This window comes from Leptosomus discolor, chromosome 4 (genome assembly GCF_034619465.1).
Source record: "Leptosomus discolor isolate bLepDis1 chromosome 4, bLepDis1.hap2, whole genome shotgun sequence".
In the NCBI taxonomy this organism is placed as follows: domain Eukaryota; kingdom Metazoa; phylum Chordata; class Aves; order Leptosomiformes; family Leptosomidae; genus Leptosomus; species Leptosomus discolor.
The window spans coordinates 484,425-511,930 of NC_141394.1; positions in this window are offsets into that span (position 1 = coordinate 484,425).

Sequence of the window (27,506 nt, forward strand, 5' to 3'; positions counted from 1 at the left end):
AACAAGGCTGCTCTACAGAGACTGTGTGGTGATCCCTGAAGAGATATGATGGTGACTATGCAGGTTTCTCTGTGCTAATCTATAGATATGAAAACTTCACACAGAATTAGGAGAAGAGCTTGTTTTCCTTATGTGTATGGGCTGTGACATCTCTGATATGACTAGCCCAGTGTGTGATAATGTGTGTACAGCAGCAGGGCTGAAATATAGTACTCGTTATTTTGTGCAGAGGGTTTTGCAGCAGGTACGTGCATCTTCTCTGCTAGGATTGCTTGCCCATGCGCAACAGGCTGCTGTAACTAGGTGGGTCATCGTGACCTGCTGGGTGCTTTGGAGTAACCAGACAACATTTCTTGACCATTGACTAATTATCAAATGACTTTTAAGTACTATGCTATTAACTGTAAGGTTAACATAACAGTGTTGCTGTGTCTGTCAGCTCTGATGTGATGTTCTGTAAATTCAGGGTCTTGCTAGAGCTAAATTAACTATGTAAATGCTGACAATCCAAATCACACTGCTTCATTCCCAAGCCCCTCCACGTGCAGAAGGATTGTTGTTTACAGGGGTCTCAAGCATAGATTTGGGCTGTGCATTAATCTTGTCTGGTTGAAAAATGCAGGTAATAATGACACTTGTATTGTTGGCTTGGAGTTGCTTATCGGGCAGGTGATACACTAGTGAAGAAAGTGGGAAAGACGTGTCTGTTTTGGTTGGACAAAAAGCTGTGTGTGAACATAGGGGTGATTGTATAATACATTTTGGTGGAACCTTAAGTGGCTTTCTGCCCCCATGGATGACCCATCTATTTTGTTTTACCCTACTCCTCTGCAGCACTACCCATGCAAGAGTACATTTCTTGTATAAACTGCTGGGATGTTGACATTTGGTGTCATTCCTAGTTAGATGCTTGCTTTGTCTTTATTTTTTTATGAGACATCTGGGGATAAAACTTAAAACTTCCACTGTATCTGTATCATAAATCAAACATTTTGCTGGAGGATAATGGTGCACTTAAAACAAAAAAAAAGACACAGAGAATTCAATCAATAAAATGCCTAAAAAGCAACAGGTTGTCTGCAGCTTGAATTGTAATTCATTAGAGTCAGCACTTACATATTTATTAGAGTGTACTGGTTTTGAAAACAACAAAGAAGGAATTCATCCTTCCAGTGCATTTGATCAGCATATGAAAATCAGAACAAACATTTTTTTATCATGTTCTTATTTATGTACATAACTTGAATAATGTACACCCCTGGGTAATGCTTGTGGGGAATTTCTAGGGAAGTTAATTCATCTATTATAACACTTCACTTTCTGCGGATGTTTAAAAGTAGAATTTGTCCATGAAGTCACTTGATGAAATCTCATGTTTCAGCAGTCGAATGCTCCATGCTTCAATCCATGTACTCCCAAAAATAGTTTGTGTGGGATTGAACCCTGCAAACATTATCCACCGCAGGACTATGCTTTCCCATGCTCTCTAGGACTGGCAAAAGGAATTAAATGAGTGAACAAAAAATATTTTAATGTTCTCAGCAGAATAGATCTCAGCTTTGAAGAATTAGCTGTTTGGCACTATCGTGCTCCCGCAGCAGCTCTGATCCTAGTGGCAATGTCTAGATTCATTTAAATGAATTTGAATCATCCAGATCATGTGCCTGAAACGGGAAGGTGAAAAATCTACGACCGCTTGCAGAGTTCTGAGATCATTCGCAGACTTTAAACTGCGTGTATCTCTGCAGGATTATGAAGTGATAGTGAGACAGGTGAGTTCTCTGTCCTTTGGAGGTTATCTTGGTGCCCTGTTAAAAGGCTGTCTTCACACCTTGCTGTGACAAATGGCAGCACCTGGCTATCCCTTGTCACATACATGTGAAATAAAAGGTCTAAAATTTTGAGTCAAACCTTTGAGGCAAAAGCTATGGGTCTGCTATTAGACTGGAAGAAAAATAGCTCTGATTTTTTTTTTTTCTTTTTTTTTAGTATCTTTGCGTTCCCTATCACCTCTGAATTGATCCATTTCTCTTTTCTATGGCAGAAGTTCAGGCTTTCTATTCTACCTCATGTGACTTCCAGCCCTGCAAACTCCCCATTCACCTATTAGCAACCGCCAAATAGAGGCTTAGGTATGTATTTGTCACCATTCCTGCTAAAGAGTGCTTCAGAGATTACAGTTGTGCTTCCAAACAACACACCTTGGTGAAATCACAAAGCCAGGCAAAGGGTGGCTCTGTAATCATTGCTAACCAGATGAAAACACCTCAGACTCAGTCTAATGCATCCTGGATAAAACTACCTCTAGAACCAAATTCTAGTGTTTCATAAATCCTCTATAGCAGGGTTGGGTTTTTTGTTGTTTTTTTTTTTGTTTGTTTGTTTTGTTTTGTTTTTAAAAAAACAAGCTTCAGGCACACAAATATTTTTCTTTCAATAAATATGTGCTTTCCTTATTGAAATTTTTGAAGTTTGCTCTGGGTTCAAGAGCTTTTCGTCCTTCTAAACTGTCACTTTTAAAAATGGTTATAAATAAGCAGGTTTCTGTTATGTTTAATATGTTCTTACTTTAATAAACTGTTTCTAATAAACAATCCCACGTTTGAGTTCTTTTTCGCTATCAGGCTTTTCAAGGTGCATCATAACATCTTCCATTTGAGACCATTTTTGCAAAACCTTCAAGATGTCTTCTCCAATTTTCTTCTCTGGTTTTTCTATTGCATAGTGAGTTTATGTAGGAGACCTAAACGGAGGGAGTTTCACAGACTTCCCTGCGGGTTTCACTGCTCGGAAGAATAGCGTGCTACCACCTTTTCTGTGCCCACTTGGGGAGTGAGGCAAGGAGCACAAAACAAAGGTGTGTTGACCATGCAGTGTTCTTCTGGCAACGGTTTGTGACTTGTGGGTTATCCTAGTAGTGGCCAGTGCAAGTAATCCTGAATGCTGTCATATCAGACCTTTACATCACCTGTCAGTCTGCCTTCTGAGTTTCATGGGGAGGGAGCAGAGACAACAATATTAACATGTAATTTTTGCATATTCTGTTTTTATTGTTTAATAATGGACAGGAATTGCAGAAAAGTGTCCATAGCTATCTGTAGCGGGTGAGGTCTACTTTCCTCGTGGAAGGTTTTGTTTTGTTCAGGTAGGCATGTTGCATCATTTCCTGAGCAAAACTTAGTTTTAATAAACCCAGAGCAGTGAATACTTGGAGGCATCACTTCCAATTACTTTACAATGGCAAGTCTAGGTCAGACCTAGCAAGGAAGCCTGTTAGTCAACCAAAGTAATAAACTGAAAATTGACCCATAAACATGACTGGCAGTTCCGCTTCGGATTAGAAAAGAGCAGAATAGCTTGAAAGGAGTTATGGAGAAATATCAGTTTGATTTATGGGCTGTATATGAACATGGATCTTAAATATGGGCTACCACTTCTTGTTGGAAGGGAATCTTTAACGCCCAGGTAAACTTTGTAGAGAAAAATAAGTAAACACTTCATCCCGGCAGGAAAGAGCTGGGAGTAGAAATGTAAAAGCAACCAAAGAAATTCAGATCAAAGTGTGCACTTTTGCCCTGTGTTGTTCTGATGTAAAGATTTATTTTTGTCTGATTAATTCAAAGAGATGCAGAGAGAATGGACTGTTAATCTATGTAACCAGGCTCATTTTATAAGGTTAGCTCAGGCAAAAACCTGAAATCTGCATAAAAAACTGGAACTACGTTTTGATGTGAATCGCAGGAGACAACACACCTACCAAGTCAGAGGATTCACTCTCAAGACTGGGCTACCTAGGTATTGTGTGTCTAACACATGTTTCAACAGCTTAAGGACCTTTTGCCAGTGTCTCCTATGGGAGTTTGCCAGCGGCCAACTCAGCAACACCAGAATATTTATCACTTTCACTCAAAGCTTTTCTTGGGGTTTCTCAGCTCTGGGAAGAGTCACTGAGGAAATCAATGAGCAAGTCTTCACTCCTCTTCCTGTCTTGATTTGGAGCAGCCTACTCTGAATATATTCTCCCTTCATACACAATTGATTTTTTTTCTTTTTAGAAAAATCCCAAAGATCTCGCTTCCACTAGGACAAGATCACATTTGGGAATACTTAAATCGTTCATGAAACAATAAAGTTGTTTGGGTGGTCCCAGAACAGAAAAATGTCAACAAGCTTATAAAGGAAAACGTCACCTCCAGCTGTATACAGGTTGGCTCCCTTCAAAATTGTGGGAAGCAAAATTAATTTGATGATGCCAAATTATTAGGCCTACAAAAGTAAGCAGATTTCATAAGGTGAATATTTGTTTAGCATCCAATATTGAGTTGGGGTTCAAGTGTTCAGTCCCACTGTCAGGGTTTAAGTCCAAGGGATGTCCGGAGCAGTTAGAGTCAATGAAGCCAAGTGCTACAAAGCCCAGAGTATTTGTTACCTGTACTTTGGTTACAGGCATGATGCTTTTAAATTTGTATCTTGGAGAGTGAAGAGATATGCTTTTGTATAATGCCTTACCAACGATCCTTAAGGAGTGTTCATTTTTTGTGTGTGATGATGTATTTAGGCTCGGAACAACTACCACAGCCAGCTTCTTGATAGCCTGGTGCTTGAGTCAATACAGCTTTGTACCTACAAAGGTAGGCTCTTTTTGGTCGCTTAAGTATGCGTGTTCTAAGGCAATCCCCAAGCCACTCACAAATCCAAATCCTAGAAAACAGAGGACAAAACTTCCAGATCTATCTTTCAAACCTATGGCCAGGTTTGTGATGTTCAGTTCTGATTCTACAGCTACAAAACCCCCCAGATTTATTGTGATGTAAAATGTCTTAACTCACTACATCTCAGCCGGAGAAAGAATAATTTTCTCTGAACGAGAGGCTGTGGATAGCTATGCTCCTTCTAGGAGCAGCTGGAAAGGATGCTTACAGAGGAGGGGGTCACAAAGCCTTGATACAATTAGGCTAGCTCTAACCCTTTAAGGTTAACTTCATAATCTAATGTGACTGTATATTTTGAGACAAAATTCTACGTTTGTGTTTGAAGGACATTTTTTTTTCCTAGCAATATTTTCCTTTCCACTGGGTCTAATGTGTTCTTTCAGCTGGATAAGGTAGATTATTTTCTGTAGATCTATTGTCCTACTGTCTCCATACCTCATCTTTCATTCCATGTAACACATAGATATTCTTCCTTCCTAATGGTATAAAGTAGAACTGAGGTGTGATTGGCAATTGTATTCTCTTTAGATGACAAAAATATAGCAGAATATTTTGACCAGTTAAAATAAAAGAATGAGGATGACGAATTTTCAGAAGTTATGTCACTTAACTGAGAGCATAGAAATAAGCAGCCTAGTATCTACCCAAGAAGTTTAACTAGGATGCATCCTAGGGAATGTAAGACAAATGCAGCTTAATGGCAATGGCTGCTGATTTGTAGGGGTAGTAATTCTATTTAACTGGAATTTTTTTCAGCTGATTTAGTGGTGTTCAGGTTTCTCTCAGTCTCATTACTTCTTGCCCTACTAAAGCACTTTATTCCCACCTGTAGCTGATAAATGCAGTAATTTAATTCTCAGTTAGCTCTCTGTGGTTGATAGCTGCCTTATTCTCTGCCATTATGCAGTTAAGCTGTGTATAAAATGCAGATAAATCAAGACTTTGTATGTCTTCTGTAACTCATTTCCTTTCTATAACAGCTTTAATAGGTTGCTTTTTCCCCCTCCTGTCTTTGGAGGGGAAGGGCAGTGGTGGGGACACTTGAACTACAGATGGAGATTTTAACATCTTTGTGCAGTCACGGTATTCTTCAGGATATCGTGCAATCTCCTTGCTGCTGGTTTAGGTGATTAAAGAAGAACCACAATATAGAGATGACTTCCTGGGTGCTTTGTCTGATCTCTGAAGCAGATGCAAAAATGTTGTGGTCTCTTTAAAGCTCGAAGTGAAATTATCAACTTTGGTCAAACTGGGACTTCCTTGAAGGTTTTTCAATCAAAGTACAAATCACTCTCAAAGGTAAACATCGTTTGAATGCGAGTTCTTTGAAATTTGTCGGATGTAATAACAGGTTACAGTTACTGCCTTACAATCAGCATGCCAGTACTGAATACCTCAGGCTTATTTTCCATAAGCTCCTTTGTGAACACCAGTTGTGGTATAACTGATCACACTAAGTCGTCCAGTTGTTTTGTACTACTGTAGCGTAGAGTTGTGAATATATACCCTTCTTGTACTGTAAAGGTGCTTTCCCATGATGAGATCACGGAGCTCAAACACATCTCCAGTTTGAGCCCTGTGATTTCTGTACGCATACAGCTTGGCTTGTAAGATCTTTTTTTTTTTTTGATAGTGCCTGTCATTGGAAGTTTACACTAAACTAAAGTCCTTCATTGATTTATTGGAATAAACTGGGAAGAACTGGCTTTAAATTTTGTGGGGGGTGGTTTTCATCCAGGGACCGACTGAGTTGTCAGTCAGAGTCAGTCTGTTCTGGAGGTGTGATTTCTGTAAGGCTGTGGTGGAGTCCAGACACGTTTCTCTAGACATCTGCACACTTACAGGTCTAAGTTCCTGGCTTAACCGAGACCCCTACCACTGGTACTGGCAAGTGCTGGCACTCTGAGGCTTGTAATAGCTCCTTGACTGCTTTCAGGGCCCTGGTGGTCAAACCAGCTTGCCTCAAAGCCCTTAAAGATCTTTTGTGGTGCCCATTTTGATTCTAAGCTGAGAAGAAGTCGGGTGTTGGTGTATGGAAGTCTCATGGGTTGCCTCCTCCCAGTTCTGCTCAAAATAGGGATGTAAAGGTAATAAATGCAAGTGAACATGGTGGCTGTAGAGATACAGGGAGAAGAGAGCCATTTATCTTTGTTGTTGAACTTCAATGGAAGGGCAGGTATGTGAAGAAACACTAAAAAGCTGTTTCAGACAGCAGCACCTGCAGAGGAGAAGACCCTGGACCTCTTAGAGGCAAGGTGTTGAGGATGGAAGTTCAGTGATAGAGAAGAAGGAGGAAGGGCAGCTTGAATCCTTTAAAAAAAAAAAAAAAATCACAAGCACTGTCTTACATTATCAGCAAATAGCCTGCAAAACATGGTTTAAAGAAATTAAGCTGTTTCTGAGTTTCAAAAAGCAAGGTGTCAAAACTCGTGTCTGATTCTATGACTTTAAAACACTGAGGGTTTTTCCTAGCTCAATTTAATGTTAAGAAAAGAACCCTCTGGCTGCGGCTGTGTATGCCAGCCATCAGCCAGGAGTAAAGTTTTACAACTGACTTATAAACCCCTGAGAGATGGGGTTTCTAATGGAAATACTGACAGCCTCTTAACTTGAGAAACACTAGCAGGCACCGTTATAATAAATGAGACCGAGACACACGACACAGGCCCACAAGGTAATTAATGGCTGGAGTGAAATAAAATACAGACACAACATCCTAGAGAGAGCATGACTCAATGGAGCAAACTTGTAATAAAGCACAAAGTGTGTCTGTTTAGTGAAGAGCTGTGTGAAACTGCTTGTAAAATAAATCATGAACTAGTGCCTGACTTAGCTGAGCTCTCTGTATGTTTCTTTTAAATTAGAGGATTAAAAAACTCCTCTCAACTATAAAAAGCCATTTTTGGCCATGCAGAATCACAGTGTATAACAAAACGTGAAGCAATGGAATGCAGAGTGCACCTACGCAAACAAGCTTTTAACACGCTTCTCAACAGAAATGTAGCTGAGAGAAGACTGCACCTCCTACCTAATCTGACTTTGTAATCGAGTAACCTTTGACTAGCTGTTGTTCTGATTCTAACCCAATTGTCTCCTCACTTGGAATGCTTGATTTCAGCCTTGTGACATCTCATGTGTCCAAGCAGGCATCAAAATAGTTCTTATTTCTCAATTTCCTCTCTTGCTTAAGATGCTAGGCTTTCCTTAAAAAGAGAAAAACAACCCAGACTGCGTTTTGTTTCTTGCAGCGCATCCGCTGAATTAGGAGGCTGTGCTACATCACTTGTAGATAAGCTGTTTGTTTGGGTTTATGTTTGCTCATAGCTATCATTAATTTATCTGATGTTTGTGTTGTGAAGGCAGAAAAGTAAGCTGCTTCAGATCCATAAGCCAAACAAGTTGGGCACTGCAGTGCACATATTCCCAACAGCTCCCAACTCTGTGAATCTTGGGACAGACTGCGGGCTGATGTTCAACTCAGGTGCAAGCATATGCTATGTCACTGCTGCTTCTGTCTTTACCAAACAGTCAGTGTTGGCAAGCCTCAGTCCTACGTTCCTTGAGGTAGGAGTAAAAACACTTGACAAACGATAAACTTAAGCCTCTGTGACTTCAGTCGCTTGCTAATTAGCACATAAGAATGTCAAAGCCCACTGTTTAAAACTGACGACTGAAGGTGAAGTACGGCAGCACCACATCAAGGCTGGCTGCTTTAGATGTGAATGGTGTAAAGCACACAAATAGAAATGTCTTATCCAAGTACGCTTTTGTAACTTTCTGTTGCTGCTTTGTTGTTTTCTGCATCCTAAGGGGGGAAAATTGGAAATGGCTTTTTTTGCTGCAAATCTTTTGGGCTGGTGCTTTTCAATGTTTGCATTTGTCTCGATTGTGAAGCAGGGATCCATTTAGTTTCAAGCTCTGTGTAACAGGAAAATACTACACACATCTTCATGACATACTGCTGGAGCCTAAAGTACTTCCCTTACATCACCTATACCTTAAGAATTACTCAAGAAGGTTATTTATTTTTTTAGCTTTTAAGCAGTCTGCTAGTTAATTTTGCCATGGTTTAAATTCCTCATAGTTCTTGGGAGGCAAGATGCCTTGAACTCAGGGCTGTATTATTTTTATATTATGGTAGTGATACTCTTATTATCACTCTGCAGGTGAAACACAGCCAATCACAATAAGTAGCTTTATACCAGTGACATCAGCTTCAAAAAACCCCTTAGAAATATAGAACACTCTTGTGCTACTTGAAGCCTAAATTGCAAGAAGTAATCCAGGAAGACCCCACCTACCCTTGTCAGAAAACTGGGGGCTCCAATAAATGGACCAGGTGATTTTGAAGATACTATTGCTGCCTTTCACTTTGCTTTGACTCTTGAGATGTAGGTGGTTGGTATAAACGTTTTCTCAGTTGCTATGGCCAGATGAGGTTTGTTAAGTGGCTGGAGGTACGTTAAGTGTGCAAATCTCAGCTGCAGAGCCATATGGGCCCTGATTCTTCCTTATTCTGTGTAGGGGATCTTGGACACCGGCTCCATTTCAGAACTAGATTATGGACTGTGAAAGATTTTGCAGTGCTGAGTAGAACAATACCGAAGTCATTTACACGTGGACCCTCCTCCTTCCAAAAAACCCCAATTTCTCTTGTAGTTGAGCAAAACCAATTTGTAAATCATTATTTTTAATTAAAAAAAAAAAACAACCAACCCACCCACCTCTTGCATAGACAGAAATCTTTTATGCCTCCTACTTGTACTGTGTAAAAGTGAGTTGCTTATTTGCTATTTGGAGTTTCTGCCTTAGATTTATAACACTAACTGTCTGAATCTCATCTGAATCTCATTGCTTGATTTATAGAAAGGCTGCAGATGAGTGCCCATATATTGCTGATTTAAACTAGATCTGTTATCTAAATCTTTACTCTGCATACAAAGAGCCAGGAATTAAATTTGGTGCACTTGACACTTCTCTGAATATCAGTAGGAGAACTCAGATGTACAGGAACAGTGGCTTTCTATCATTATTTATGTATTTTTACATCCAGTGCCATTTATGTCTTAGATCTATGTGGTGATCAGGAAACTTTATTAATAGCAGATCAGGTTCCACAGTCATCACTTGGGAAATTGTAAGGAATTTGTGGTGTTTGTACTCGATAATTACACAGTAGAATCAGAAGCTTAATTAATCATGCTGGGGTTTTTAATATTGCAAAACCAGTGCTTTAATTGTAGCATTTGAACTTTGGGTGTTTTGTCCATCCCTGTGAAAACTGGGACCTGATTTCTGATAAATTTTGCTCACAGGAAACATTTGGAAATGGAGAACGTATAAATAGGAAAGGCTAAAACATGGCTAGCCATTGAAAAAATTAGACCATGGCAACGTGGAGAAAATATTCCTACCCATTTTTGTCACCTCCGTTGCAGCATCTGCATCTTTCAATGAATTCTGCCGAAGGTTATCACAGTTTGACTGCAGCCTGAAGAGTGCGAAGTCTACTAAAATCACTTTTCTTTCCTCAAAAAGCATTTAAATTCAGGTTCAAAAAGGCCTTTTGAAGCCCTGAGTCAAAGAATCACCTATTCCACCCCAGCGTGTGTGGGGGGTGGAAGCAGCTTTGTCCTTTATTTTTAAAGGACAGTCCAATCCTTTTATTGCTGCCTTGCACCAGGGAACCACTACCTGTCTCCCCGTGCTGGGGTAGAGCCAGAATTGAAGGACATGTAGGTCCATCACCTACATGTGTCTGTGCTCTGGGTGAATGCCTCTGGAAGAGGGGCAATTCTGTGGTGTTGGTGAGAATTTACTCTGTGGAGTGTCTCTTTCGTGCTTTCTCATTCTGTGGGAAGTTTTTTGGTGGTGTGTTTTGGTTTTTTTACCTTGTGGAGATCATTGGTTTAAAATTGCTGTAGTGAGGCAGGCCTGTAGCCAGTCAGCTAGATGTAGTTCTGCTCATACCTGTTGCTCTTTCAAAACCTGCTCCCATCGCTTCTGTGTGTATTCCAACTTAAATTTGAATTTGGCTACTCAAAAAACGTCCTGAAGAATGAATGTCACTGTTTGAAAGTGCAATTTTTATTTGCAACTCTATGGGAGATCTTTGAAGATATGCTGTGCGTGGATATTTCTGTTGATAAGTGTTCTATTGGGGCAGCTTTATTTCTTAATTATTTTCCTAATGACCATTTCTTAAGCTCTCTTCCTGTTCCTAGTCAGGAATCACTTCCATAGGTAGGATGCACTTGGAGAGGGTTTTACGTAAAGGTGGAGTACAGACCTATCTCTACTTCTAGGCAGAGCTGGAAGTGTCTACTTCAACCCACAGTTGAAGCTTTGCTTTGCTGGGATGGTGCACAGAGCGCTTGGCCCGAGTCAGAGTATGGTCTTGTGCCCTGTGTTTTATGGGGCAGCACGTCCTGAGCTTGAGCTACAGCATCATTAGCCAAAGCTGCGAAGATTATCAGCAATCCTATATATCTCGCTGTAGGTAATGCTAATAATGAGACAAGCTGAAGTACTGAAATACTGGGAAGTATTTCCACGCTTTCCTTACAACAGGTTACTCTTTATGAAATGCTATAGCTGGAGACCTTCTGTCCATGAGGAATTTGTTTTAAAAACTATTTTGAGGACATTTTCCATTCCTTTGAATACACTCCAGACTCTCATATGAGATAAATAAAGGTATCTCCATTGTAGACTCTCTTGAGGTTCTATTTAAGTTTTGTTCTTCCATGTCGTAATTTCTCTTTAAAGATATCCCTTGGTGCATGTGATGAGCATGTGATTTGGTTATGGTTAACACTCTCCTGCTTTTGCTGTAGAGTTTCTGTATGAACTCTACTGCATTATATATTTGATGTAGGATATTTTTATTTAATTCTTGAGTACTCTACATATTTTTCTTCTATACAATGTGATCATTTTATTGCTGCTGTCACCTCAGTTCATGACTTCAGTTCATGAATGTTTCTGATAGCTCTTTTGGTGCCTGTTCATTCTCACATTTCATATTGAGAGCAGAGTAATCTATAGTGCTTATATTCATAGTTGTTACTATTGTCATCGAAGGGGAATCTTTATTGTGGGTTCTAAATACTGTATACAGCAGTAGAATCATGTTTGTCTTCAGAAGCAAACTGAAAAGTGGTTTATTGTTGAAAATCTTAATTGGGAAGATGACTTTCAGCGCTCTACCTATTGACAGCTAGTACCATACCTGTCCAATTATTTTGAGTTTGCTGAAATACTGTAGAGTGCAGACTAAGAGCCAACAGGTCTTTAATTCTTCAGAATCTCCTTGCCATCTTTGTTTAAATAAAACAATCAACAAACCTACATACAAACAAGAGCCAGTACACATTTTTCTTCTTGAGCGTATGTTGTGAGAAGGCTTTAAAGCAGTTTGTATGCAAGAATGCTATTTTTTTTCTTTCACTTCCACTAGATTTTTAACTTCTGTTTCTCTTACTAGCTGTATTCATGTCAATTTATACAGTGTATTCAAACTTTTCATGTGATCTCTTTTTTTTCTGGTATTTGTGATAGTCAGACTTGTAGCCCATGACTGCATCCTTTTAAAACTAACGGATGGATCACAATGCTCGTATGGGCCTGGCCAAATTGGATCCATGCGGCAAGTAAGTTTGTGCCGCTCGCTCCTCTTCTTACGGCCTTATGCTGCCACTAAAGATAGTGAGCAGTGACAACTAGCTGTACGGGATGAGAAGTTACGTGTTACTGAGTTTGAAGTGGTTTGCAAAGGTTTTTTGGAAAGCAGTACAGATTTGGCTTTTATAAAGTATACAGTTCCATGGCAGAAAGGATGGGTTTAATCCATTTTGTTATCTTCTCAAACAGAACAGGCCAAACTTTCACTGGTTATTCTTGATATTTCTCGCTCTTAGCTCTTTCAATTTCTGTGGTCCTGTTAGTAGTATCTCCATTTCACTTTAGCCACCCAAAGTTCATTCTTTTACATTTTCTTCAGTTGGCTTCTAGCTCGGGTGCTGTTTGTGCTGAGAGCTGTGAGGCCTCATGATGGCTGCTGACCCCGTCTGGTTTCTTGGGTCCGTGAGGTGGTTCGGTGCCTGGCGGGGTTTTGGCGCCTTTTTGGCAGCGGGGCAGGCGGCTGCTGAGGCGGCTCCTGTGAGGGGCCTCGGGAAGCTCCTTCGGCTCCAATTCGGTCCCGCCTCGGGGCAAGGCCAGGCCTTCGTTGCCTCTGCGAATAACTGTTTAAAAGTGAAAGAAACCGTTGAATGAGTCTCTTTGTTCTGTTGTGGGGGTGATTAAGGGGGTGGGAGAGAGCCAGCCCTGCGGACACCGGGTCAGTGAGGGAGCAGAGGGGGAGCTGTGCCGGTGCAGGGGTTCCCCTGCGGCCCGCGGTTAAGATGGCGGCTGAGCCCCTGCAGCCCCGCGGTGGCCCAGAGGTCGCCCTGCAGCCCCGGGAGGGCCCCGCGCTGGGGCGGCTCTGGGGAGCTGCGGCCCCGCGGGAAGGACTCGTGTTGGGGCAGTTGGCGGGGGAATGTCTGCCGGGAGAGGGACCCCGCGGTAGGGCAGGGGAGGGCTGCGAGGGCCCCTCTCCCTGCGGGGGAAGGAGCAGGAAGACCCCTTGTGCCGGCCGGGCTGTGACCCCCATTGCTGCCCCTGCGCTGCTGAGGGGCAAGAGGGAGAAGAGCTGAGCGTGGGAAGAGCGGAGGGGTCGGGGGGAAGGTGTGTTGTATTTCAGACCTGGCTGTATCTCGTTGTGTTAAATGTGTGTTGTTATGCCCAAGCTGAGTCTGTCTCTTGCCCGTGCCCACTAGTGGTGACTCAGCCCTCCCTGTCTTGGGTCTGGACCCTCAAGCCCTTTTGGTTGGATTTTCTTCTCCCCATCCCTCAGGGGACGGGGTAGGGGTGAGCGAGCGGCTGCCTGGTGCTCTTGGAGCCGGCTGGGTGGGCTCCAACCACGACAGTCAGCCACGGTAAAATACGTAGTAGTTGGATTAAAACGAAAGGAATCCTGCAGCTGGGACACTGAAGTTGTTTTTAAATGGGCGATCCATAGTTGCTCATAGATATCTAAGGCATCGTTTAACTGCACCCTAATATTGGACTGGTTTTGAGAGCATCAAGTCTGAGAGAAGGGAAAATATCCACACTAGGAATCACAATGCGGCATTTCTGAGCTCTCGTCTGTGACCCATTCTACAAGTTAACGCTAGCACTGCGATGCTTTAACGGGTTCCCATGGCATTGTGGCCCTCTTTTTTAGTAGGCTGACCTGCCAAGAAGCCTAGATCTTGAAACTTTCTGTGCCTCATATGGCCTAAAAGTCCAGGGATATGTCCTACTAGACAATATTTGCCAAAAGATCTTGTATTATTCATAGCAAGGTCAAGCAGAAACACTGTCTTCATGAACTCAATTATTTTTAAGTCTTTTGTTAAACCTTTCAGTGTAGAAATACATGGGGATGGTAAGACAGCAGGGACAAGGAACTTCTAGATGACTCCTCAGTATAGGAAAATAGATGAACATAGCTTGCTATCAGAAATAGGCAGTTTGGTGAGCATTCTCACTCCCCTTACAAGCATTCATATTTCTTTATTATGGTATGTGTGGCATGATATGATGATCCTTATGGGTCCCTTCCAGCCTGAGATATTGTATGATTCTATATGAAAATGTGAGCCCTTCTACACCTGACAGTTGTGTTGGACTTGACCAAGAGAAGCTCTTCTCATAGCTGAGGGATGAAGACACAGTGTTCTAGCAGTTCTGCTAGAGTGTGGGTAGTTTGAGTGCTTCTAGCCAAAAGTGGGCAGGGGGAGAGGGTCTGGAATTCTTTTTGCCTTTGCTTTAGCTGAGAAAACTGTAGCTTCTGCAAATAACCACCTCTTTTGAGGATCCTGCTGTCTTGCGATATCCTAGGGAAGCCATTTCTTCAGTAGATACAGAAGGAAAGTTGGGACACAACCAGAAAAAGGCTAAGATAAGATTCAGGAGGTGTCTTTTTTCCCCTAACATTTTCTTCTGCTCTCACAGTACCAAAACTAAGTGCACTTAGCAAGCTTTATTTCCTGGATTTGCTATCACTTTGGACACTGAATTCACTGAGGAAGTAAATGATGGTTAGGCAGACAACTGGTTCATGGCTTGGATACTGGTTTGCGCTATGTCCTTTATCCAGACAGATCTAAAGTTTAGAAGAAATCACACCCAGACTATAAAAAAGATGCAATGCTGTGGCTATTGTGAACCAAAACTGATCATTTGGAGACCTAGGCAGGACCATGTTAACTGAAGTCCTGTGAAAGAAGCACTGACACCCTCAGACTTTGACTTTTCAAGTGCAACATTTGGACCCTGATGCAAAAAAAAAAAATGCCAAAACATTGCCCTTTTCCTTCCCTGCTCTTGTCCTTTTTCAGCTTACATTACCAAAGGTTGAATAGTCACACATTATGCAGCACAATTATTCTATAGGAAATACTCACAGACATCTACATTAATGGAATAAGTATGTCAGCTTCCAACTGCTAAACTCAGAGGATTTTGAAGCAGAGATACAGTCGCAACAGCTGGTTTCTTTAAGAATTCTAAATAAATTAATTTTTAAAAATTAAAGATGCCTGCATGCAGCATCTTTTGACTGAGTTGCAAAGAAAGAATTCCCATTGCTTCTACTCTTACCCTAGCATATTTCTTTTCATGCTTTCCCTGGCGTATTGAAAGAATGCTGCAGATGTTCTCATTTAAGCATTCTGTGTCCTGTCAACTAGATGAGGAAAGTCACTGTGGAAAGTGGTAACCGCTTTTCAGAATGAAGGCTGTTAAATACTTTCCTTCCCTATCATGGTAAGGTTTTTCATCCAAGTGTTGAACTTCTATAAATAATACCATTTTTCACTTTCAGGGGAGTTTGAGGAAGAAATCTGTGCAATCAGGTTGTATCAAATTTAGATTAAATTCAAATTTGAATTGAGTTCAGGTATTTGTCGTCCCTTGATCTTGTAAGCAGTGTTCATGAGTTAATTCCTTAAAATGGTGAGCTGATAGCTAGGGATTTATTTACACCAGTGAAAGACTGAAGTAAATGCTGATCAATGAGCAAAACCCAGGCACATCACCTGTGTTTTCAACATGAACGGAACTATAGAGGCAGTTTCAGATTTGATACAGGTCAAATCAATATCTGAAATTTAATAATATTTGACTTTCTGCTTCTGGCTTTCATGTTTCTAATCTAAATTTATTAGTTTACTTTTTTCTTCTTGTTTTAAATTTAAAAAGTATGTTCCATTAAAAAAAAAGACTTCACTCTCAAATGGCAGCATTATCAATAGACTTCTAGCTGCCTGTCTATACAAGTGAAAGGCAGATCTAAGTGATGAAGTGATTATCTTCTCCAAATAAACAATTAGTTTATCATATTAAAGTGTACAGTCAGATAGCTTTGGGAGGTAAATGGAACTAAAGTGTTTAGTAAATAGACAGAAGATATTAATATACTAACATAGAGACATGCTCTGAGCTCCTTACTATTTTATCAGGAATTATAATTGCATGGGCAGAGGGACGTTGGTCAGGTGATCATAAACTAGGCAGGGAAAAGGATGATCTTCTGAGGAACTCTTCTGATCTCAGCTGGAGAGGAAAGTCCATCACTACGTACGAAAGTTCAGATTCGTACTGTAAGATTACACTTCCAGGGGAACAGCCTATGCTGGTCCCCATTTAAATGGACGGAAGAGCCTTCCCTTGCTCTAAAGGGAGGGATAATTTTCATCTTGTGATTCTTCCTTGATCTGTTTACTTGTCATTGGATTACTTGGAAGATCTACAAGGTTTAAATTTTCTGTCCATAGCAGGCTCTAGTTAAATAGACTGGGAAAACCAGCTTGCGTTCTTGGAGTGAAGAAGCAAGCGTTCATATTCAGAAAAAGTCACAATAGCAGAGAATATGGGAAACTTCCTATTTAGGGTCCATTCCCGTGCCTTAGAACTCAAATAAAAGAACCCAAATATCCTCTTCCTTCTTCCTGCTCCCAGATTTACAGGCCAGTGTCACAAGTTTTGGAATATGAACTGTGATGGTTTTTAATATGTAGGAGAAGCAGAGGTACCAGATATGCATGTTCTTTTTCCTTAGAAAGGCAAAATTTCCAAGTAAGTTCCATGCCCGCATTCTGCAGAGCGGGATGAGTCATTTGTGCCTCCATGAGTTCCCTTAAGCCACCTCAGGGCAGTACACCAAGTAGCTCTCCAGCACAAACTTGGGTCTCGGTACCAAAACTTAGCTTAAATGATATGAGAAGGGGCTGTTAGGGATGAAGGGAAAAGGGGGCACTTAAAGACCTGATTCCAATCATGACAAATAATTATGCTGTGATGTTAAAAACACCTTGCAAGACCGTATGGGCAATGGTCCTTCAGCTGCATGGAAAAAACAAGATTGCAGAGTGTGGAGCAGAAGCAGGATATGATCTCTCCCATGTGGCGGATCAATCTGCCTCCTCTTTGCTTACTCATAAATTCACTCATTCAATGAAAAACAATGACAATCATAATAAACCATCATTACTGATACAGCTACATTGGAGCCTAATTGAGTTCACTATTGCAGATAAAAATCCATAGTGAGGGCAAGAAGTAGTTTATTTGGAATCAGTATAAGGGATTTCAGTTGTGCTTTTTTTCAAAATGATCTCTTTCAACATTGAAAGCTGTTGCTGCATGCTGTCTTCAAACCAGCAACGTTTTCAAGTGAATTAAAAATGCGTACTGAGAAAGTTTTCTTCCAAAAGTTCCAAGCTGTCACTGGCAGCACAGCAACGATCTCGTAAATAAGTTTATGGCACTTGAGCATAGAGCAGATAATCATATAAATAAAATAGATCAAGTGCATGCTGCATCGAGGTACTTAGTGTTTATTGCCATTATTTCTGTTCTTGTGACTTACTACATGGACTGATGCTCTAAAACAGTTCAGAATTCGGAATGTGGTCTTGAACTCTGCTCCAAAGCTTTCTCTGGTAGAGAAATGACACCTTTACTCAACATAGATTTTAAAATGACCTAAAACTGCAGAGGCCTTTGTACAGAGGACCTCCAGGGTGAGTACACGAGCCTGAAACAGTAATGAGCTCTCTGCAAGTTGGCTGCGGGAACTTATCTGTCATTCTGACATACGAGAAGAAATCTACTGGAAATGTTGGTGGCAAGAACATGAAATGGACTTGTTGAGATTTAAGATATCCAAAAGCAGATAAACATGGAGACATTCCATTAATCAACTTGACAACAGGAAAATCCAGGAAAACCCAGACAATATACAGCTGTCTAGCCTAGAGCATTGCTCTATTTTTTCCATATACATTCTAGTGCTAGAATGTTTCTTGAGCCAGTCTCACAAAACTTATGTCTCAGACTGGCTGTTACGTTACATAGCTTATTCTTATAATCTGATTTTATTATTTTAGGGTACCTGACTCTGAGTCCTGCTTTTTTTTTTTTGTTCTTTCATGCAGCACTGGAATCAACAGGACACGGGGCCCACAGTACCCAAGGAACAGTAAAAAGCAAGAGGACTTGTGCGTGTGGCGGGTGAGTGTGCTGCGATCAGGTTTTTATTTTTGTCGTTGTGGTCAGTAAGGCAAAACCTTCCCCTGCGTGCTCGTTACTCTGTGGTCCTGGCCTTAGCTGGAGGTGCACAGCCATTTGTTAGTAGGAACACAATATATTTGGAGGGTAGGTGGTGTACCATAGGCTGAACAATCAACGGAAATTTGCACAGTGACTTGATCACTGATCTATGTAACGTATGCTATTTTAGATCAAGTCCTTGCTACGGTATGGCTTTTATCTTCCTGGCGTTTGGCACAAATTTGAAGCAAACTGTGGGTGTGTTAGAAAATTTGTGTGTTCAGTCTTTTCTCTACATCAACTAAAGCGACAAACTCTTGAAGCCATGAGAAGAGTTACAACAAATAACTTGCATTAGTCTGTTATTCTGTCAGCAACATCTGTCTAGTAGTTTCTTTCTGACCGTTTAAAACTAAATCCCATATTTAAACTTTAGTATAAAACCCACTTCTCATGCAACAGGATGGCAGCAGCCTTTAAGCCATTGACATTTTTCTCAAATCTTTAATTCCTGTATCAGGAATTTGCTAGACTGCCTCTCTGTTCGCAAGGACTTGATTGTATGCAGGAACTGAAGGTACTTGTGTCAGCTTGTATGATGCTTCCGCCTGGTCTCCTGAAGTGTGAATTGGTGCAATAAATACTAATGAATGATTGCTAATGTGCTGTATCAGCTAACAGAGAAGTACTGCCTCATCTTCATTCCGACTGGATGCCCTATCTTTGGGGGTGATATTACCAACATTAGCTTTTTTGTATGAAATTAGTAAATAATCATGTTATTTACACTGTGTGTCCCAAACAGAGTGTGGCACCAAACTCATCGCTTGTGCTAAGCCACCAGCTTGTCTTTTGCAGAGCACAGCATGTTTGAAAGACTAGTTCACCTTTTTTCTTACCGAAGTGGTAAGGGTGGCTGGTAGCGTATTAGAGTGCTTTCCCAGAATGCCGGTGTGTGGGGGGCTGGTTTAAAGGCCCCCAAGCTGTCTGGACAAACAGCAGCAGGGGATGAACCAACTAAACACCTTTCCAGTGTTGGCCTTGTGTTAACGCAGCACCTCGTACGTTGTCATGCCAATGCTCCCCTCTGTTCCCGTGTGTGGTGTGCATGACTGGAGGCATTTGATCATGGGCAGATGATGACTAGCGCAACCTTCTTGGGAAGCAGAGGTTCTGATTTCTAGTTGAGCTGTACATGTGCGCATCTTCTGGCTGTCAGCGTAACGTCAGAGGTGCAGAGCTGAGCTGTCACGTCTTCGTGGCACAGTATTGTGCTCAGTAATTGGGAGACAGTGGTTTAGATTCCAGGAGCAATACAGTCAGTTTAACAAGAAGCCACCTTCAGGTTAATTATCACGCCTGAGTTTTAAGTCTTTCATCATTGAATTCCATATTTTTAATTGTCTTCAATAGAAAGAAATGTTTTTAAGACTTAATGAGGCTGATGGAGTTGACGTGTATGCATATGCTTACAGTGCTCTGCGGCTCATTAAAGGTACAAAATAGTATGTGATTCCTAAGTGCTTCTCCATATCCCTGCACAGTCTAAAGAGGAACAGAGGTAAATAGGGTATATTTTTAAATATTTATAGGTTATACTGGCTGACAGGAGAGGTGGAGAATTCTATATAGCCAAAAAGCTCGACAGGTTTATTACACAGTAAAGACAGTGACTAGAAGCGTATGAGAAAAGACTGATGTGCTTCCAGCCTTCTATAACCCTCTGCCCAGGATGGTTATTATCTCATAACTGTGGGGTTGTTTTAATCTGTTAAACTAGGTGCCGTGCAAGCACGTGTAAAGTTGCTCCTTGTTTTCTGGGGGTTTCTTTGGCTGCAGATGCATTTTGCAGGCTTGCTGAAGTGCTCACTGGTCTTGGGTCTGTCTCCACTACATCTTATCCTGGTTTTGGCCAGGTCTCCCCAGCTCTATTTCCATAACATTCAGAGCACTACTTCTTGTGGATAGAAATTAAGAAGAATGAGTTAGAGCTTATACCTCTGTTTTTAACATTACAGGCATATTAACACACGCTAGAGTTTGTGAAAGAAGGAGGGAAAATGTGTGTGTACCTTCCAGTCAGGCTCTTGCGAATTCCCAAACAGCATCTGTCTAAACCACAGTGTTTCATTTCAAGCTGAACCCAGTGTATGGATGGTTAGCCTCCAGGTGTGCTCTCTGCCTTTGGTCCCATCACACCTATCAAAGCCCTTTTCCTGCAGGGAAATCACAGAATGTCAGGTGTCGGAAGGGACCTCGAAAGATCATCCAGTCCAACCCCCCTGCCAGAGCAGGACCACCCAGAGCAGGTCACCCAGGAACGCGTCCAGGCGGGTTTTGAATGTCTCCAGAGAAGGAGACTCCACCGCCTCTCTGAGCAGCCTGTGCCAGGGCTCTGTCACCCTCACAGGGAAAAAGTTTTTCCTTGTGTTCATGTGGAACCTAAAATTGTCTTAACTCTGCATGTCCTGGTTGGAGATTTACCTGGCACTTTTCTCCTGTGTGTGAGCAGGTTCTGGTTGGCAGGACGGATTCACACTTGATGAGGACTGGTCCTCCCAGGTTCAGCTTTGTTTGGTTATGCTGCTTTACCTGAGGGATCTATCGGAGGGATTCTTGCCTAGATAAGCCTGCATTTTAATCACAGCCTGTCTCTGCTAACAGGAAGCCTGCTGAAATCTCAGGTACGCTGATTAACGTGAGTGTTTAGATAGTAAACTCTTGGAAAGGATGGGCTTCTCAAACTGAGAGGAAGCAGGGCTCTGCTGTGACAGGGATTCAAAGTTCCTACAGTCTCAAGCATAAATTAACGATATCAAGCTAATGGGAATTTTTACCTGTCTGTACACATCTCAAAGTATGGCCGTTGCATAGTCCAGGAATCAGATGACTTGAAGCGTCCCGAGATGCTGATTCTCCTGATGCATGCCCATAGGAATTGCTACAGAAGGGAAATGAGTTTAACGTTGATGGTGCAAATTGAACTTGTGAATTCAGTTATACATGTTCACACCATCTTGTGGTAAAGCTTTTGGGGGGGGCTTCTTTTGTATATTCAGGACCAAGAGCATGGAAGGTGAATTATCTGAAATTATTATTTGGATGATGCCATAAAAATTACTTTGTTAACCTGTTTGAAGAAGTGTGGTATATGTGAGTAATATAGCTACTAGCATTTTGATTTGGCAGAGTTGGTTAACATGCAGCCTTGCTAGACTAACTTGTGTCTGGAAGTTTGTGCCTGAAAATGGTTTAGGAAGGGCAACTGTGGCAGTCTCAGATCTGGACATGTTTTTTCCCATGTCACTACTACACAAGCACAGCACTCTTATCCTGTGTTGCGGAGGTCAAGGGCTTTCAAGGAGCTCTGTCAGGACTTACTGCACATCGGCAGCACGCCAGTCCTGCAGATGACGTGGTAGCCCATGTTTTCAGGAGTGTGAAGCTGACTATGAAAAGGACTGTTGTCTTAGACATGTTCAATAAACCTGATTTTCCAAGGAAACAGGAGGTCTTCAACTCACTTGCAATAGTCCTGTTGTACTAAAAAAAAAAAAAAAAAGCAGGTGTGGCCTTTCCTTCAAATAGAGTTACGATAAATCCTCCTCCAGCCTTAAAAAGTGTGTGTGTGTGTGCGTGTATATGTTTATTCCAATGTCTATAATATTCCTGATAACGGCTTTTCATGAAAATGTTCTTGCTGTAAGATCTTGACAATAAGATTTTATTGTGGACAATCTGTGCCACTTGAAAGGGTCTACACTTTCTGTTCAATGTTGTTACTTTTATTTCTCTGATCTGTGCAAAATCTCATCAAACTGACATATTTTAACCTAATGAAATGAAAATTTAAACACTGCTTGTCTCTTGTTGGGGGAAGAAAAAACCTTGAAGTACTTCAGCATACCAGTAAACAAAAGGGCACATTCTGCAAAGAGTGTTTGAAATACTCCTTAAAAATGTTAGAAAAGTTTATCTGAAACTTCAGGCCAATTTTATTTCTATCTGGGGATAAATTACAGTGCTGGAATGATTTGGAAATTGTGCTTTCTATTTGCTTTTCAAAGCTTTTATCTTTGTCTGGAGGCACAATTCTAAATTGTACTCTTCTACAAGTTTTTGTTTTTGTTTTTGTTTTTGTTTTTTTTTTAATTAGGTCTTCCTTAATTCATCATGAACTCTCGTTTCTTACACTTATTTTGTAGGTTGCATGGAACTTGATCATGCTATCAAATGTGTTGCCTTGGAGGGAAGATGATGGGAATATTATACATGTGTGCTGGCTACATTGCATGCAGTTGTATTTAATGTTGCTGTAGAAATGAAAGACAAGACCATGCTTGTAGGAAAGGTCTCTGTGCTATCAGGTGTTACTGTTAACACCGCTGACTCTCTTTTCAGCTCCCTCCGTTTAAAACCCTTGTTGTTTCCCACAACAAAGCTTTGAGGTCTGCTACCAGTCAGTTTTCACCAACTGTAAACAAGATTATGGTACAGGTGTGTATAAGAACTGCTTTTTTTTTCAAATCTAGAGTGTGTTTTAAGAGAATCTGGTTTTCTTCTGTACTGTTGTCTGTTGCCACTAGACTCAAGTACAACATTATAGTTGTCTCTTCCGCTCTCCTTGCCACTTTTGTCGCAGGCAATCCTGAATGTGTGTGCAGTTTCTGAAAGCCTTATCAGCCTTCTCGTCAGCAGCTGAGCTAGCACACTTCTTGGACTGCGGAGTAGCTAGTGTTTGGCAATCGCGACATCCTGGGTTCAGGCAAAGCTGCTCCCTGTGCTGGGTCTGTGTGCACTTCTGTCTGTAGGTGGCAGTGGGCATACGCTATCCAGCAGCATTTCCAACATGGGGTCACAAAGTGAGAAACTACTTGCAGATTCCTCTTTTCAGAGCTTTTCTTTTTCAATGGTGTTTTATTTTTTAGATTAAATTCTGCAGGACTTTAAAGATTGAATCTCTTTGTAAGTGTTGTTGACCTTTTAGGAATAAAACCTCTGCTGATTTCTTCTCATTCCAAATGCTGGTGTTTTATATCTGTTCTCTAAGCTAGCATTCATTTAACTATAGCAAGGGTGTGTTTTAAAGCCTAATTTTTAAGTGGGGAAATGTTATAAATGTAGCGTCCATATTATTAAAACAGATAGAACATGCTAATTTTTCATTCCCTTACCTTCTTGAAGTATTTATTTCTGCTGTTCAGCCAGCCTTTGAAATCGAAGGCTGTGTGAATGTCTATTTTAAAGGTACCCTTTAAAGCCAAAAGTCTTGCTGCTGTTTCGCTGGGGATCTGAAGCCCTAGGGAAGAAAAATAAAGCACGTGGAGAAACAGCAGGATGGCTGTGCCCTGGATGGGTGGAGGCAGGAGTGCTCTCAGGGGATGTGTGCTGGGGAGAGGTGGTGGAAGGTCAGCCTGGCCTGCAGAGAGGCGATAGCCTATGGCAGGGAGCAAAAGAAAAGTTCTAGGACTGCTGAAGAGCGGAGTCAGATGCGAGGACAGATTGAAAGGCAAGGAAAATAAGAGTCTGAGGGTTTGTCTCTGACTAAACTCTGCTAGAACCAGGAAAAAGCTTGGTTCAGGCTGATGTCACCGGTGCGTTGTTCCAGTAAGGCTGCTTAACTCCCTTTTTAATATCTTTACATTACAACTTCTTCTGAGCCTAGTAGATATGTCAAAATATTACAGGTCTATGGATTTGCATGCAGTAATGGTTCTTCAGCCCGATACTGAGGAAGTGATGTTTAACAGTTCCCAGTGGGAAAGCTGGAATGGGGGGAGAAATCCCAATATATTGGTACATATTTAGTCTCTTTCATCTTCAGTGGGAAATAGGATGGGGATTGTGCTCTTTCTGTCATGTGAGAAGGTTAATCTAGCTTGCTTTATTTGTACATTTTTTCGCAGTTTACTACTTGCATTATGTCACTCTAGGCTCCAGATGGGACATGACTAACTTTCAGCTCAGGTTGTTGGAGTGATTTCAGTCTCTAAAATGAGTGTAAATTATTTTAGAATGAAATGAAAAAGCTTTTAGGAAAGCCATGTTGTCTGCTTCTGTATCATGTGTGCCAGCACCACTGGAAGGGGGATTATCACTTTCTCCCGTCTCCCAAGGGGAGGCTTTGCCTGTCATCCACACTTGCATACTCTGCAGTGTTGCATATGCACTGGAATAAATCACTCCAGATTATTTTTTTAAGTAACTAAAGAGATTCCATCAACAAGTTCAGAAGACCTCATAAGATCTCTTACATTTTCAGGTGTCCTAGGATTTTTCTATTTTAAGATACAGAAGTAGTGCCAGTGCAAATGGCCAGAGGAGGGCCGAAGGTAAAACATGCTGGTGTTTGCTTTTTGTGTTCCTGGGCTCTAAATGTGAACAGGCAATACGTAAAACAGAAAATTAAAAGGAGAGGTGGGAATGTGGTTAAAGGGTTAACTTGGGATGAGAATGCCAGAACTTGGTGCTGGGGGACATCGAGGGGGTGCGCGTGTTACCTTGGTGCTGAGGAGTAGGTGCACGAGTAGCTGCTGAATGTGGCAAGCAGAGAAAGCTTGTGTCTGCCTGTACCTCTAGGTAAACATTCCCTTTAGCAGAGGCCCTCAAGATTTAGACACCCACTGACATCACGACAGTCACCTACTTAAAGTTTTGGTCCCTAATCCAAATTATTAGGTTGAGGTCCTGCAGTAGCTGTTGGGGAAAGGTAGACATCTCTGGGAGTGATCTCGCTTAAATACTAGGTGGAATGAATAGTCTTCTGCAAAATTCTGTTCCTGTTGAATATCCAGCTCTTGCACTAAATGCTGATTTAAATCACTCTAATTAGGTGGGGCAAGTCCTACTTTCAAGCTGCTATGGATATGTGCTATTTCGTGCCTGCATTTCAGTTCCCCTCCTCTAAAAGCATTTTTCTCTCTGAGGCATGATAAGATAGGTATGTTGAATTGTGAAAAGCCTAGGTGTTGGAGGAAAATAACATACTAGGAGGTAAGGAATTTGCATTTAGGCAGTCCAAGGTCACTCTGGGAACTGAGATAAACAATGAATCCAAAGTGATGGATGCACAGGATGTGAAGCAAAAACACTGAAAAATAAAAAACATACATGGGAGAAAAGTGCATGTAAAGAACATTTCCAAGATGCTCTTAGTGAATAAGCATGAAAGGAAATGTCTTTCAGATGAGCAAAGAAAAGTAGAAGCAGCAGAGTCAATTACTCCAAGCCTGGGAAAGCAATTTGATATCCAAGAATTCAGATGAAATTTTGTGCCACTTGGAGTCAGTTTTGGCCATAGGAAGTCTGTGGAAGTAGAATTTCTCTCTCTGCTCTAAATGTCTGTTATATGTTACTGGAGACCTACATTCTTTTAAAAATTAGGTCATTTTATAACAGATGTATGCTTAATTCTAAATAATTCAGGTCCTAACTTTTTAAAGTATGCTGGCAAATGTGCCCCAGGCCAGGAGAACAAGGTAATTATTCCATTCTTGAGGACCTTACCTATGTGCCTGTTTTGGCTTTGATTCTGCAAGCTATTTATTTCATACCTAATCTGAAGCAGATGGACTCTTCTCTTGAAGTCATTGCTTGCTGACCTGAAGTTTCCCACTGAACTGAGCTAGTATAAGATGAAGTATTTGACATGAAGTTAGAAAAGTAATGTATTTTCATTTCGCATAATTCAAGTTAGTTTTGGTCATGTTAGAATCATAGAATGTTTTGGGTTGAAAGGCACCTTTAAAGGTCATCTACTTCAGCCCCCCCTGCAGTGACCAGGGATTAAAACCAAGCCAAATAGTTTGACTGCCGTGTTGTGCATAGTACATTGTGTTCATAGGTATGGTATTTATGGTTCAGCTCACAAACTTTGAGAATATGAATTGGTTGTTCCTTAATGTACTAGGAAGCTTGTGATTTGGGACCTCTGGGGTTAGCATCTGGCATCTAAAATTTTATATATTTAATGTTTTCATAGTTAATGCATTTCAACCTATAATCCATTTCACAGAGGCAGCAATAGAACTTATTTCCTTAGCCTAAAAATGCTGTTGATATTAGAGAGCTGCAAAGTCGTGTTTGAGCCTTACACTTTCGTGGTAAATCTGCTAACCTGGTAATACAACCTAACCACCAGCCATTGGTGCTTGTGTACTGAGAGGACTGGTTTTTCAATAGCTACATAATGAAAGCAACAAGCCACCAACCAGCCAGGAGCATAAATTAGCTACGTTGTTATGTGATTGGTCTTTCCACATTCAGTGGCTGGTGAATTTTGCGTGTGATGGTAGAAGACAAAATTAGACCATCCTCCAGAATCCTTTGCCTAGAATCTGTGGACCAGTCCTCATTCCTCTGTAGTCTGAGTTTAGTAGAAGAGAATTAAGCAAGTATGACTTGTAATTTTGTGGTAACTATACATTTTTCAAAACACCAAAATGATTTATGTGACCAGCTGTTAAAGCTGATGGCAGCACATAAGCATAAATAAGGTATCCTCTCATGAAACTTCAGCTATGAAATTGTTTTGGTTTAGGGTTTAAGAAGCTTCTGAAAACAGTTGGCGAGACAGAGGAGCTGTAATATTGAGCTCTGAACGAGACACGCTAACATATGAGGCATACAGGAAACTCGATAGAAGGGAAAATAATGAATGCCATACTGTTACACCAGGGTGGCTAATATACAGAAAGATAAAACAGACCACATTGATAGTAAAGCAACGTTTTGTGTTAAAACAAAATTAGCAAGCAGATAGACCCTGGACAGGATTTTGTAACAATGAACGGTCTATTACTACCAAGCTAACCAGGAAGTTTATGCTAAACTTGATGTGTGTTAGGGTTCAGTCAAACCTATTCTCTTCTGGGTAACTTATTTTTGCTAGTAAATTATTTTCCTAAATAATCTAGATTTTTATTTGGCAGAAATTAGTGTAAAAATGAAGGCCTCTTACTTTAGATTGCAGTGGAAAAAATCTATGCTTGTTTTCAAGTGCAGCCACTATTACTTGTTACAAGGTCATCAATGTTCAGTATGTTCAAGAACTTCAAATCTCATGGCAGTATTGCCATTTTTGAGCATGCTTTAGGCTGTGTCTCTGGTCAAAGCCTAGGAGCAGCAGTGTGGAGATGCAGGCTGAGAACCAGAGTA